Consider the following 15,420-nt stretch of genomic DNA (forward strand, 5'->3'; position numbering starts at 1 on the left):
CCATCTGGCCAGTGGTATTGACTGCCGCTGTATGTTCCCCAATCGTGGATGTCTGCTTGACTACCCATCGTTTGTATGACATGGCCTATCTATATCCACATGCCAGTATGCGGAAATACAGCAAACCTTGCGTCCTGCCCATCTTCATAAACGACATTATGGAACATATATCGGCAAAAACAGACACTGTCAAATACGATAGACTCCACCGTGAAAGGATACTGAGCTCTTTCACCTACTAACATGGGGCATCGTCGAGATGCGGAATGCATGACATAGCCGTCCCTCATACACTTCCTTCAGAGTCGGTTTAAAGCGAAATAATCAATAAACCTGCTCATAGTTAGGTGGACAGTGCTCCAAGTCTTGATTATAGCATTGACATATACATATCAGTGTTGCATGCCTTACTTCATGGAAACAATAATACGGCAACAATGTGTTAATATATATACAATATTGGTAAATACAATCAGTATCCTGACACATAGTTGATAATTGTTGTGAGTGCACCTTAGAATGTAGTGTGTTGATCAGGATATTGTATATCAATGTGTATAATAGTAGCATTACAATAACAAAGCATGGAATCAATAAGTACTATTTAAGCATATATTTTACAATTATGAATGTAAATGTGTGGAGAGACATCCGTAACCTTCCCTGGTTGCACTCGATCACACACGGTCACGCACACTCGCATGTGGGGATTGTGGGTTACGTGCAGGCACATGCATATCCGTAGTCCGTTTATATATGTTTACAGTGTCTGTGTGGTTACGTGTTTTGCGTTACTTGTGACTATTCCGGTAACATATGTCTGATCCGGTTGGCGGACGTGTGCAGAAAGCACTTACAGCTTTATATATGTAACAGTCTTTGCAGCATGGACGCTTTACGTACACGTGCACATCTATATGTTCTATAATTAAGTAATTCAAAGCGTGACTGCATTCACGTTTGCGGTTACTAATGACCAGTACCGTTAGCTGTTCGTTGTCATTAATATGCATACCCATGGTACCTATGTACATTTACATATCCCCCCCCCGCACACACGCACGTCACAGGCATCCATTCTCCTGCTGGGAAAGGTGCGGTACTGCATGTTGAACATTCTAATTCCCCCTCGCTCATGGCCCAGGATGCATATGTCGTCACCGCGAGCTGTTCAGATGACAGCTGCTTATATCCCATGCATACAGGCCTTCGGTTGTCAGGGTCTTGCTGTGGTGCTTTCGGTTTGCTCTTGTCCGCCCACTGTGCGGGACTGCCCTGACCCTGTGCGAATGTTAGAAGAGTCACATGGGCACGTTTGTCCGTGTCCATGGTACCATCACGCCCCAATTATTCGTGGCCGTGTGCGCCGATTGGCGGTGTACACGTTGTAGATCTTGTTATACTAATTGCACACGGTCTGGTCGAACTGACCAATTTCCATTACTAACCCTCCGTATGTATGGCCTGTGTCGCAATATTACAAGGGTTTACCATTGCGTGACAACTTTCACTGAGCCACAGACATGTCTGTTGCTTGGTTTGGGCCGGTTCCGCTGTGCTACACACATTTAACATGGCGGAACAGGTTGAATAGCTCAGCCACGAGGACATCGGGTTCTCCGTCGCTGTCTAGTATTGAATGTCTATGTGGAGTTTGTTTCACAAGGCGAGACAATGTCGGCATTGTTAACGGCCATCTCGCGAGGTAGGGCCGCACCGCCGCGGGTGACGTATGTCTGCCTTTGGGCGGCGAACAGGCATTATGCTGTGCCATTATGTCTGGGGATATATGGTTTCCTGACATAGATGATATGCCATACTAGCAATGACCCTAGCAATGACCCGCGTCTGGGTGTGGGTACTGCTGTATTACCCACGGGAAGAGTGGCCTTAGGTTAAGTGGTGACCTAGGCAGAAGTTGCCACAAATACATCACCCGCTACCCCCCTCCTGGTCTACCTACACCAAATAGAGTCTGGAAAGGTGCCCCGAGTAGAGCAACACCCTAGACGGCTACCTACTTGGCCTATGCCTAAGGCCGGCTATGTGTGTGGTCCCTTGGGCATCGGACTCGGGAACGCGCCACGTCTGCCGTGGGTATGTCCAGCATTACCCACATCCAGCCCCAAGGCAGTCAACACAGCATCCATGGGTCCAGATGGTGTCCCAGCTGTGTACTCCAGGAACTCTATGTCCCACACTTAGGACAGCTGTTTAATCTTAGCCTCACCTCAGGATACGCCCGAGTAGTAGCACAGGGCGACTGTAGTCACACTCCCACATAGATGGTGCCTCCACTGACCCCTGGTTATTACCATACCATTAGTTTGACAAGCCTTATCTGCAAAGCCATGGAGATGGATCATAATGGAACACATAGATAAAGACATAGGGGACTCGCATACTTTGGATACAACCCAGTTTAGCTTGGTCAGAGTCAGATCATGCCTTTACACGTGTTTCACTTTGTAGAATCAGTCACCAAGGCCATTGATGAGGGTAAAGCAGTCCATACAGCCTACCTCAACCCGGCAGAGGCCTTGACACAATACCCCTCGGGTATAATTGATAAACCCGTCATCTTGAATGTAAATCCATACATGCGCCATATGGGTTGCAAACGGGCTAAGTCACAGAACACACATGGCCATAGTTGCTGGCGCCATGTCATACTCACAGCCAGTCACAGGTGGTGTCCCATGGGGCTCAGTCCTGGGTCCACTATTTCCAGCATCTACGTTTCCAATGTACGCGCATACACAGGGGGTTATGGGTGACAATGTTTGCAGATGACTGCAAACCGGGTGAAAAGTCAGACACACATCTGACACAGATATCCTTCAGGAGTGCCTCACAGATGTGGATAAGTGGTACCAGAGACATGTCCTACAGCTAAATGCCAGGAAATGCATAGGCATACCCTTCGGGAAGAACAAGGTTACCCAGAGCTACCATATAGGTGGCAATCCACTGAGCACAGAGGGGGTTACCAGTGATCTGGGGACACGTGTTGTTGTTAACCGTTCGTTAGACACACATGTTGCTAACATAGTTAGGTAGACCTTCCACATTGCCCACATCATCATGAAGGGATTCACATCTAGATCAGGGGAGGTCATTGTCCCCTTGTACTCATCACTCATTAGACCTATGATTGGGTACAATGCCCCGTTCAGAATGTATCTGACCCAACACCTGCAGCAGCTGGAAAGGCACCAACAGTTCATCAACAAACAGATGCAGGGTCTCAGGTATATGTGTTATACTGACCGACTGAAAGAATTCCAGCTGTATACAGTTGCATACCACTTGCCCAGAGGTGACCCGTGCCTGGCATACAAGGCTATGTCGAACCCAGATCTGATGACTATGCTTCACGTAAATAAGTTAGATCCCTCAGAACCACAAGGGCAGCTGACATACACCTTGACACTGTCATTAATCGAACGTGTTGTTGGGACAGATTCATCACCCAGACACTCACTATGCTGTGGAACAACATCCCAGTACATGTGAGGGCAAGCACCTCGCTGGCCTTGTGTTAGTATTTAGACATGGATGTCTGAATTGATTTATTTAAGTAACCTTCTAAATGAATATTTACATTAGCACATTGTGAATCTTTACATTTCTTGGTCTATTTTACATTAAGTCATAATCATACGGTTTATGTGTATATATTATGGTTCATTTATATTACTAGGTGTCTGCAGTTCTGTTAATATATTGGCACAATCCGTAGGACATATATATGTATCTTACACAGTCAGACATTTGGAAAACACTTATGTTGGTTCATCTTTCATATATGTACATATATTTCTATTTTCCGATGAAGACTGTACCTTTCGAGCAATGTCTGATGTCCTCACTGTGTGGGATCTGTAACCCAAGTAAGGTTTGTTTGCTTGTCTGCCTTTAAGGCATGTAATTAGTACCTAGCACATCTAATGTACTGACCAATTAATGCTTTTAAATGTAGTAGGTTGGACTGCATTGTATGTATTCTGAATAAGTCTGCTTATGAAGCAGGCAGTGGGCTCCATAGACTATGGTGACTGCCTTTAATTCTTGAAGTGCTCTGAGTGGTCACTGACGGTCCCTACAGTACCTCGTGTCTTTGCTTTGGACTTCATCGGCTGGTTGTCTGTGTTTGTTGTATGGGGAATGTCAACTGTAGTCCCTATGTGTATTACTTGTGTAATGCCTTACTACGGCAGTGTAATTCCACGGGTTTGCAGTTATGGGTGCCATCTTAGTCATCGCGTGTCCATCCATGTGAATTGCCTACTGTACACTGGTATAGGGCTGTACACATTTCACACCTGCATTTTGCATTCTCCGGTAGATGGTTTGCATTATTAGCGGAGTGGCGCGTAATGCTACGCACGTCCCTCCCACGGGACGGGACAAAGGATTGCCTGCTAAACAACACCGAGGCAGATTCTACATACCCAGACTCCCTTGACTGCAACAGTGGACAGTACCCATTACACATCCTTCATGTGTGCGGGACTGTGATGTGGGCGCAGCTGAATGGACCCGATACCTGGGTATTTCTGTGCATGTGTGCTGCATTTCATGGACAGCTATCATCAACATTGAACACGCTTGCGTGCATATGTACCTGTGACGTGGTGACGACAATTTGATCACAAGAGTAATGCAGAAAGCTAGCAGGCATTCTCTGAAGAGATTTTTTGGCTCCTACAATGGACACCGATGTGCATAAGTCAAGTTAGATGTTGCAGGACTGAGTCCACCTGCCCAGTGCTTTTCACTGCTGGTGTATGTTTCCCAATCGCGGATGTCTGTTTGACTACCCATTCCACATGGTGCTACATAACCAGGTGATTTAGTACTGTGAACAAATGACATACATCCAAAGATGCTGGTTAGCAACTGCTTCATATAAACCTCAGACATCCCAATGGGACATATCCGTCACTGTATTTCCAATATAACACCACTGGAACATGTTGATTACCTATGTATTCATTTAACCATGTTGTCTTCATAGGTGGGAATGCCATAGTTTACATATCCTACGTGACGTTGTGTGTGCCATTAGTATGTGTTCCACAGGTCGCACATCTGTTCCGCTGTTGGTAGCAGGTGCTCCTCATTCTGTTGCTGGCAGATTGAGTGCTGTATGCACGCCAGTGTTGGCACGACGGTCCGGCTTTGTATGTGGAATGTCAACTGTAGTCCCTATGTGTATTTCCTGTGTTATGCCTTACCACGGCTATGTCATTTACCCGGGTTTTGCAATTGTGGGTGCCATCCTGGCCATACGGGTATCCATCCATGACAATTGCCTACTGGACACTAGTATAGGGCTGTACACATTTCACACCTACATTTAGCATTCTCCTGTGTATGGTTTGCATTATTAGCGGAGAGTAAGGCAGTGCTATGCACATCCCTCCCACGGGCGGAGAAAAGGATTGCCTGAAACAACACCGAGCACAGAGTCTACATACCCAGAATCCCTTGACTGCAACAATTGACAGTACCCATTACACATCCGTCATGTGTGCAGGACTGTGATGTGGTCGCAGTTCTATGGACCCGTACCCTGGGTATTTCTGTGCATCTGTGCTGCATTACATGGACAGCTATCAGCAACATTAAACATGCTTGATGTGCATATGTACCTGTGATGACAATGAGTTCAGTTAGGTGATTAAATAAGCTGGCATTCCTGTCTTTAGACAAGTTTTTGGGTCCTACAATGGACACCACTGTGCATATGTAAAGTGTAGAGCTTGTCGGACTGTGTCCTTGTGAGCACTGGGTTTCACTGATACTGTGTGTTCAGCAATCACGGATGTCTGTTTGACCACCCATTCCACATGGTGCTACATAACCAGGTGATTTAGTACTGTGGACAAATGACATACATCCAAAGATGCTGGTTAGCAACTGCTCCATATAAACCGCAGACATCCCAATGGGACATATCCGTCACTGTATTTCCAATATAACACCACCGGAACATGTTGATTACCTATGTATTCATTTAACCATGTTGTCTTCATAGGTGGGAATGCCATAGTTTACATATCCTACTTGGCGTTGTGTGTGCCATTAGTATGTGTTCCACAGGTTGCACATCTGTTCCGCTGTAGGTAGCGGGTGCTCCTCAGTCTGTTGCTGGCAGATTGAGTGCTGTATACGCTGGTGTTAGCACGGCGGTCCGCTTTGTATGTGGAATGTCAACTGTAGTCCCTATGTGTATTTCATGTGTTATGCCTTACCGCGGCTATGTCATTACCCGGTTTGCAGTTGTGGGTGCCATCCTGGCCATACAGGTGTTCATCCATGACAATTGCCTACTGGACACTAGTATAGGGCTGTACATTCCACACCTACATTTAGCATTCTCCGAGTATGGTTTGCATTATTAGCGGAGAGTAAGGCAGGTGCTACGCACATCCCTCCCAGGCGGGAGAAAGGATTGTCTGCGAAACAACACCGAGCACAGAGTCTACATACCCAGAATCCCTTTGACTGCAACAATTGACAGTACCCATTACACATCCGTCATGTGTGCGGGACTGTGATGTGGGCACGAGTTCTATGGACCCGGTACGCTGGGTATTTGTGTGCGTGTGTCCTGCACTAGATGGACAGCTATCAGCAACATTAAACAGCTTGCGGTGCATATGTGTACCTGTGACGACAATGAGTTCAGTTAGGTGATGAAAGAAGGCGCATTCCTGTCTTTAGACAAATTTTTGGGTCCTACAATGGACACCACTGTGCATATAAAAGTTTGAGCTTGTCGGCTGTGTCCTTGTGAGCAGTCGGTTTCACTGATACTGTCTGTTCAGCAATGGCGGATGTCTGTTAGACTACCCATTCCACATGGTGCTACATAACCAGGTGATCTAGTACTGTGGACAAATGACATACATCCAAAGATGCTGGTTAGCAACTGCTTCATATAAACCGCAGACATCCCAATGGGACATATCCGTCACTGTATTTCCAATATAAGACCACCGCAACATGTTCACTACCTATGCATTCATCTAACCCTGTTGTCTTCATAGGTGGGAATACCATACTTTACACATCCTACCTGACGTTGTCTGTGCCATTAGTATGTGTTACAGGTCGCACATCTGTTCACGCTGTATGGTGGCGGGTGCTCCTCAGTCTGTTGCTGGCAGATTGAGTGCTGTGTGCGCCGGTGTTGGCACAGCGATCCGACTTTGTATGGAATGTCAACTGCAGTCCCTATCTGTATTTCCTGTGTTATGCCTTACCGCCGCTGACTGTGTAATTTACCGGGTTTGCGGTTGTGGGTGGCATCTTGGGCATCACGGTTGTCCATCCATGACATTGCCTACTGGACACTAGTATAGGGCTGTACACATTTCACACCTGCATTTAGCATTCTCCAGTGGATGGTTTGCATCATTAGCGGATAGTATGGCAGGTGCTACACACACATCCTCCTCGTGGGCGGGACAAAGGATTGGCTGCGAAGCAACACCGGCCTATGAGTCTATGCTACCCAGAATCCCTTTGACTGCAACAATCGACAGTACTCATTACAGATCCTTCATGTGTGCGGGACTGTGATGTGCACGCGAGTTGTATGGACCCGCTAGCCTGGGTATTTCTCTGCATCTGTGCTCCATTTGATGGACAGCTATCATCAACATTAAACACGCTTTGGGTGCATATGTGTACCTGTGACGACAATGAGTTCAGAACGTATTGAAAGAAGGCGTGAATCTGGTGTGATGTCAATTTTGGGTCCGACAATGGACACCACTGTGCATATTTAAAGTGTAGAGCTTGTCGGACTGTGTCCTTGTGAGCAGTGGGTTTCACTGATGCTGTGTGTTCAGCAATCAGGATGTGCTTGACTACCCATACTGTGTTGTGCTACAGGAACCATGTCTTCCGACACCAGAAGCCAATGCTATACATCCAATGTTGCAGGTTAACAACCACTTTCATACCATACCCAGAGGTCCACGATTGGGAGGTATAGCCACTTTATTATCGGAACATCACCCCCAGTGTGTCTACATCAAGGGAACTTTAGGCCAGTCTTCGGCCATTTCCATTGTAATTAGCAGACACGTGTCAATACATGTATGATAAGACATATTGTCATGCAGAAGTTGATCTATGTTATTTGGACATTGGCTTCTGCTTTTGGCATCCGTTGCTGTGAGTGTTGCCAGTTACCATACACATTGCTTGCTCAGGGCAGACTACACAAATTCTGCAGCACTACTGTGGTCTCCTTTAAGGACCCTGAGCCAGTGGTCGACAGTGCGGCAGCCACTGCATCAATCACATTGCCATCTACCAGTACCTACAGGACTGCATGAGCCAGTCATTCACTCCAACTGTGGTTCACTGTACCAATGCCAAGCATCCAGTGTGTGGTGTACCCCAGCCATACACAGAATGTACAACACGAGGAGGTGGCTACTACAAGGTGGAGCAGACACCTTGTGAGGTATGACACCCCTTGGTCATCATATGTGTAGAGTTACACACTGTCATGAAATTGTCCAGGGCACATTCCACAGATATACCTACATGGACACACAGCTGGCTAACAATCATATCACCTTCAGTTGCTATGCTCGACACCTGGGAGCTCACTCCCACATATGCTCTGACTGGGTTCACATAGGTGGGGTTTACTCAACATACACACATTGCCAACATACAGGCTGACAAGTCCAGTGAGGACATCTCCACACCCTCCCCACACATGAGGAGATGTGTGTGTACCAGTGGTTTGTGGTCACCAAATGTTCTGTGACACACAGGTGGGACATGCTCTCCAGGGTAGTGGACATAGCATCCATGAGACCAGCTGGTAACCCGCTGTGCATTCCACTATCTCCTTTCTGAATTGCCCCCACCGTTAGGACAGCTATTTCTTTGTAGCCTCACCTCAGGTAGGGTACCCAGGTTGTCACATGGCAACTGTAGTCCCGTCGCCACAAGGCCAATACCTCCACTGAGGCTGGTTATTACTGTCCCATTACCCTGAGGAGACCTATCTGCAAAGACATGGGGAGGATCATACTACTGGCTCGTGCATGACTGCATAGGGGACATACATACTTTGCATCACACACAGTTTGTCTTGTTCAGGAGCCGTTCATGCCTTTAAAGCATGGTTGACATTTTCGGACAGTCACGAGGCCACTGATGGGGTGTTGCAGTCCATACAGCCTACCTCGACCTGGCAAAGCCCTTCATCACATTACCCCTCAGGTATCGTTGATAAACCCATTGGCTGGGATGTGAACACGCACATCACAGAATGTTATAAACTCTCTATGTGTCACAACCCACACGGTCATAGTTGCTGGCAGCATGTCAGACCTACTGCCTGACACAAGTGGTGTCCCATGGGGCCCTTCCATGTCTGCACTCCTGTCATACACCTACATTTTCATGGGTACAGGCACACACCTTGAGAGGGTGCTATGGGCAACAGTGTTTGTAGATGACTGCAAAACAGGTGCCATAGTGGGACAGACATCTGACACAGATATCCTTCAAGGGGCCTCCCAGGTATGCATATCTGCTGTCAGGGACATGTCCCACAGCTAAGTGCGGCGTAATGCAACATCATACCTGTGGAGAACTACTAGGTCACCCTGTCCAGCATATAGGTGGCTGTCCACTCAGCACAGGGGTGATTACTAGAGATCAGGGGACAGTGTTTGACGGTCACCATTCATTCCACACACACACGTTGCTATCGCACTATGGTTGTGTGGGTCTTCTACATTGCCCACCTGTTGGTGCAGGGATTCACATCTACATCAGGCTAGGTCATTGTCTCCTTGTACCCATTACGTGTTACACCTATGATCTACTACATTGCCCCATTCAGACTGTATCTGACCATACACCTACAGCAGCTGGGAAGCCCACATAGGTTGATTGTTGTACAGATGCAGCATGACACCATTTTGTGTAAAGCTGCTCCACATGTAGGACCCTGCCACATCACGCCACATACCTGCTGTTTAGTGTTGACCTGTGCCTGACATACGAGGCCATGTCAACCCATATGTCATGCGTGTGTATGCTTCACCTACTCTATGCGCATCCCTCAGAACCACTAGGGCAGGTGACATTTACCTTGTCACGGCCAGTAAGGGGATGTGTTTGAGGACACATATATCACCCAGACACTCATTATGCTGTGGATCTACATCACAGTACATGTGAGACAGACATCCTTCCTAGCCTTGTTCGCAGCTATGTTGTTCATTGGATGGAGAATTGCAGGTATAGGCCAGGATTACATCATTATCAGTGCTTGGCGAGAGATACAGCAATATCATGGGTATTTCATCTGAAGCACAGAAGGTTGGCAAAGTCATCCTAACTATGGTGTAGTATTATGGCTGGGCCTGGGACGATGGCCTACCACCAACTGTACCTATGGACGGTGTGGAACCTATATTCATAGTTGGTCACATGTACAATTGTCTATCCACTATACTCTTTCGCCACTGTATATTTCTGTGGCACATGATTGTCCTCTGTATTACATCCAGGCATGGTGTGTACGCTATGGCACATAATGCACGGTTGGGATGACAGTGTATCTGTGTCCCTAACACTGTGATACTGAGGACTACCACATCCTTCACAGCATTACATGCATATGTCCATTCTATTCTTCTTTGGGCTATGGGGGGGGTGTTAAGGCAAACATTACTCCACGAAGTCCCTGTTTGTGCATGCTTCATGTTGGTGTTTGACCAGCTTCCCCTTCTTTGCCTGTAGCACCCTGTTAGGACGTCCTGTTTGGTAGGCACCTGTTCCGCTATATGTGATCGACTTCACTGCATAGATAATCATCGATGCGGTGGTCCAACGACCCGACTTGTCCACATGTGTACAGTTATGTGCACTGTGTCGTATGCAAACCTAGATGGTTTGGACGGGTACATACTACATGCGGGATGTACACATTCTGCTGACACATTCACATGCAGCCATTTACATATCTGTACCTGCGGTGGGTTGGTGACATGTGGGTACGATTTGCCAGCGTGGCATTGCCTAACACAAACATCTTACCACAGTTCAGGTATGCACATTGTGTGTGGTTGTATAGCTGCACACGGATGCTAGCAGGTTTGGGTGCAGAGGTATACATGGGTGGGACTGACATGTACAATGAGGCTATTGTGTAGTACATCCGAATGCATGGGTTCTGCTTCAGGATATTACACTTCATCATACGCCATCCAGTGTATGCAACAGAGACGTTGCTGGGTGTGGGATATGTTGCTATGCACATGTTTGCCTGTGTTTGAGGTATCTTGCTTCCTTACTGTTGTTATGTCAACACAGCTACCCGGCTATGTACTGTCACTACTGCTTGTGACCATTATGGTTGGCACCTTTTCCAATGCCCATAGTGGGGCATGTTATGTGGAAACTTCGGAATTTGCAGGACTACACATACCCACGGCTAGTGCAGTTGACAGAACTTCACTTGTTTGCCATACTATAAGCTTATTCTGTAAGCATTTGGGTTCCTTATTTATGTTCTTATGCCATGTCTGTGTTTCATATAGTAATGTATATGTTTTATGCTACTATTACATGTATATTGCGGGAATTTTCTTGACGGGGATCGGAGGTCATTTTCCATTTTTACGATTGTTGCAGGGACACAACTGTCCAATCAGGGACTGTCCATGGCACATTGGGACAGCAGGTAACTCTGGTGACCATGCCCATGTCGCTACTGGGGTTTCCACCTTTTCCAGTTTCCGATCTGGGATATTTCCGGGACTCACATCTGACTTTACAGGCCGACACATACAAACGGTCACTATATAGCATAGAACTTCACTTGTTTGCCTAAATATAAGCTTATTGTTGTGGCAATTTGCTTGCTTATTCTGTTTCTTGTGTCATTTAGGTATTTCTGTTACAGAAATAACCAATTCATGCTACCATTACATTAAATACGGGATATCATTGTGTCCTACAATCGTAGCACATCAGCCATTTCTAATACGTTTTCGGGACACAACTGGCCATGGAGAGACTGCCCCAACCAAAGTGGGACAGGTGGTGACCTTAATCGCTGCTCCTATGTCGGTGCGGCGCTGACATCGGCTGTACACCTTCTCTGAGTGTAAACACTGACGGTGCATTGCGGGACGAACGCGGTCTTATGCGTATCCTTTGCTCCTTGGACGGGTACACTTATGCCTTCGTGGCTTGTATTTGCTTCTCCGTTAATTTGGGACGGGTACTATGTTGCATACTGTACGTGCGTTTCATTCTGCACGGGACCTGGCTGCTGCCATTACTATTGTGGGCGGACCGTGGCTGTCAGCACATTAGGTTGCTCACCTCATGCCGGCTTAGACACGCCTCCAGACGCATCCTACCTGGGCTCGCTCACGTACACTACGCACGTGTCTGTGATTCCGGTGCACTCTCATTAATATGTATATGGCGCTACTGCGCCGGCTATTCACTGCACCGCCGGCGCAAGCCTTACGCCGGCCTTGCGCCGAGCTTCATGAATCCCGGGGCTTATGTATTAATGAATATGTACTTTTAGAAAGGATTTTATATATATCTGGTATAATACCATCATTACCCGGTGCTTTGTTTGATTTAAGCTTATTTATTTGTGTAATAACCTCTGTATATGAAATACTTTTGTCCAATAGTTTAATCTGTTGTTTATTAAGCTTTTTATTCATGTTTGTGGTTATAAACTCCTTTATTTTATCTTTAGGTTCCATGTTAATGTTATTATGGTTAATTTTGTGAAAGTGATTTCTAAATTCATCTAGTATTTCTGGTATACTAGAAACATTCTTCTTTTTCCTTAGAGAAAGATTTCTTTGATATGGTTGTGTTTATGCAACCTTCTTGTTTTATTTTTAAGTCTATGTAAGTATTTGGGGCTTATTGAATAAGACAAAAACTTGTATTTCTCTAAAGTTATTTTAACTTTATGAGTTAAAATTTCTTTGTATTTCTCATTTAGTTTGTTTATTTCTTCAATAACTTTCTTGTCCATAATATTTTCTTTATTATTATGTTTATAAGAGTCTAATTTACTTTGATTATCTAACAATTCCTTATCCCAAGATTTCCTTTTATTATTATACCATCTGATACTTTGTCCATATAGATATGATTTTAAGGCATCCCAAACATAGACAATGGAGACTTCAGGAGTATTATTTATGTCTAAAAATGTTTTACTTCTGAAAGTATATATACTTTATAGTCTTTTAGTTGAGTTAAGTATGCTGGTATCCTTTTGATCTGAACATTATGAGTATTTTTTATCATGAATTCAAAAACAATTGAATTATGATCAGATATAGGACATGAAATGATTTTGGAATTAATTAAATCTGTTCCATCTGGTTAGAAATAAAGACCCTATCTATTTTTGAATAAGTTTTGTATCTGTTAGAAAAAAAGGTGTATGGTAATGATTTTGAATCTATCTGATTATTAATATCATTCAAATGATAAGAATTAGCAAAATCATTTAAATGTTTTGCATTAGATGTAATTCTTCTTTTTCCTATAGTGATAGTATCACTTTCATGTAGTATACAATTAAAGTCACCAGCTAAAATAATATCTCCTATAGAGAATGATATGATCTTATCAAGATGATGTTTCACTGTATTAATACCAATTCCAGGTATCCAATATACATTAATTAAAGTGTAAGTCTTCCCATTAATTTGTATTGTAACCATACAAAACATTCCTTTGTCATCCTGATAAGACTTAATGGTTTTAGGAATGGGCATACTTTTATTCCATAAAATAGCCACTCCTCTTTTTTCTGAGTGTGCTCTGAACTAACCAATACTGTATATTTGTTTGTGGCTAGTTTATCAATATCTTTTTTCAAGAGATGGGTTTCTTGCAGGAAGACTAAGTTGGCCTTATGTAAATTAATGTATCTTATTAGGCTTGCTCTTTTACACGGATTATTCAATCCATTAATGTTTAAAGAAATTCCTTTTAAAGATGTCATTTGGCATTTTTAAAACTTAGGAATCTTATGATCAAAATAACAAATAACAACATAAGTAATGTTACATCTCCTCCTTTAGGTGTACCTTTAAATATAGCTGTATTTATTGAATCTCTTATGGGATTTTGTATAGGATTCAATTTTGTTTGTAGTGACAATGAGTGTACAAAATATATTGTGGATGTCAAAACTATATACATATAACAATGAACAGGTGAAAATAATGTAAGGATTAAACCTTGCATCCAGCCTGGAGTTAAAAACTCCAACTTAGAGTAGTATTTACCACTCAAGTTAACCCCCTACCTTAAGCAGCAGTACCTCAGCTACCACCTTATCAATTTAATACTGGTTATATTTAACTTAAATTGGCAGCTTTCAATTCAATTATCTAGCAAGACAAGACTACACATTTGATAAAACAGCATCATATAAACTAAAATAAACTTTTTTTTTAAAAACTATTCATACTACTATATACATCTATGTAATATAATACACTTGTATTCAAATAGCATTCAAATAATCTTGATATTAGGAACCAAGAGGAGAGAGAGAAATAAAAGACGTGAAAGAGGGAGAGAGAGTGAAAGAAAGAGAGAGAGAAAAAAAAAAAAAAAAAGGAAGGCATATTTACATATTAATTTATTCAAAGTATGTAAAAATAAGTTCTAACATTCATTTAAATCAAAGACTTTGGCTAATATGGTTCAGACATTACATATATTAAGATGCTTCTATTTTCTGTCATGTAAATGCAGTCAACAGCTTCCAAACAAAAACCTTGAATTGCTTGTATATGAGCATTTTACTCATACTCAATATTGTCAATAGAATAAAATATTATATTTATAGAAATTGTTATAAATCATACTGCATAGTTATGCAAATTCTCAGAAACACTTGCATTATTGTAAAAAAAGCCATCTGTATTTTGTATGTCTATACTACTGCTTTAAAATATATCATATGACAATTTCTTCCAGAATAGAGTTATAAAGTTATTTATGTTTGTCAATCAGATTAATTAAATGAGTTATAGTAATGTATATGTTTGGAACATAAGTTTTTAACACAGATTAGTATGCTGCAGTCAAGTAGATTTTCGAAAACACTTGAATAAATGTTTCATTTTCTATGCCTTCTAAAATAAGACATTTACTTACTACAAGAAACTGCATCATTTAAAATCATTATAACTGACATATGTTATGAATTATAACATTGATATTTCAGTAATTATATAAAATAACTCACATTTAAATGTTAAAGAGTTCATTTTCCTTCACATAGTCGCATTTGCATCAGTTCTACTTCCTGGTAGAGTGTTCTTCCTGAATCTGCGACGTGTCAGTGTGATATATAGGTCA

Source organism: Protopterus annectens, chromosome 3.part0, assembly GCF_019279795.1.
Source record: "Protopterus annectens isolate FY-2018-M chromosome 3.part0, PAN1.0, whole genome shotgun sequence".
NCBI lineage: Eukaryota > Metazoa > Chordata > Ceratodontiformes > Protopteridae > Protopterus > Protopterus annectens.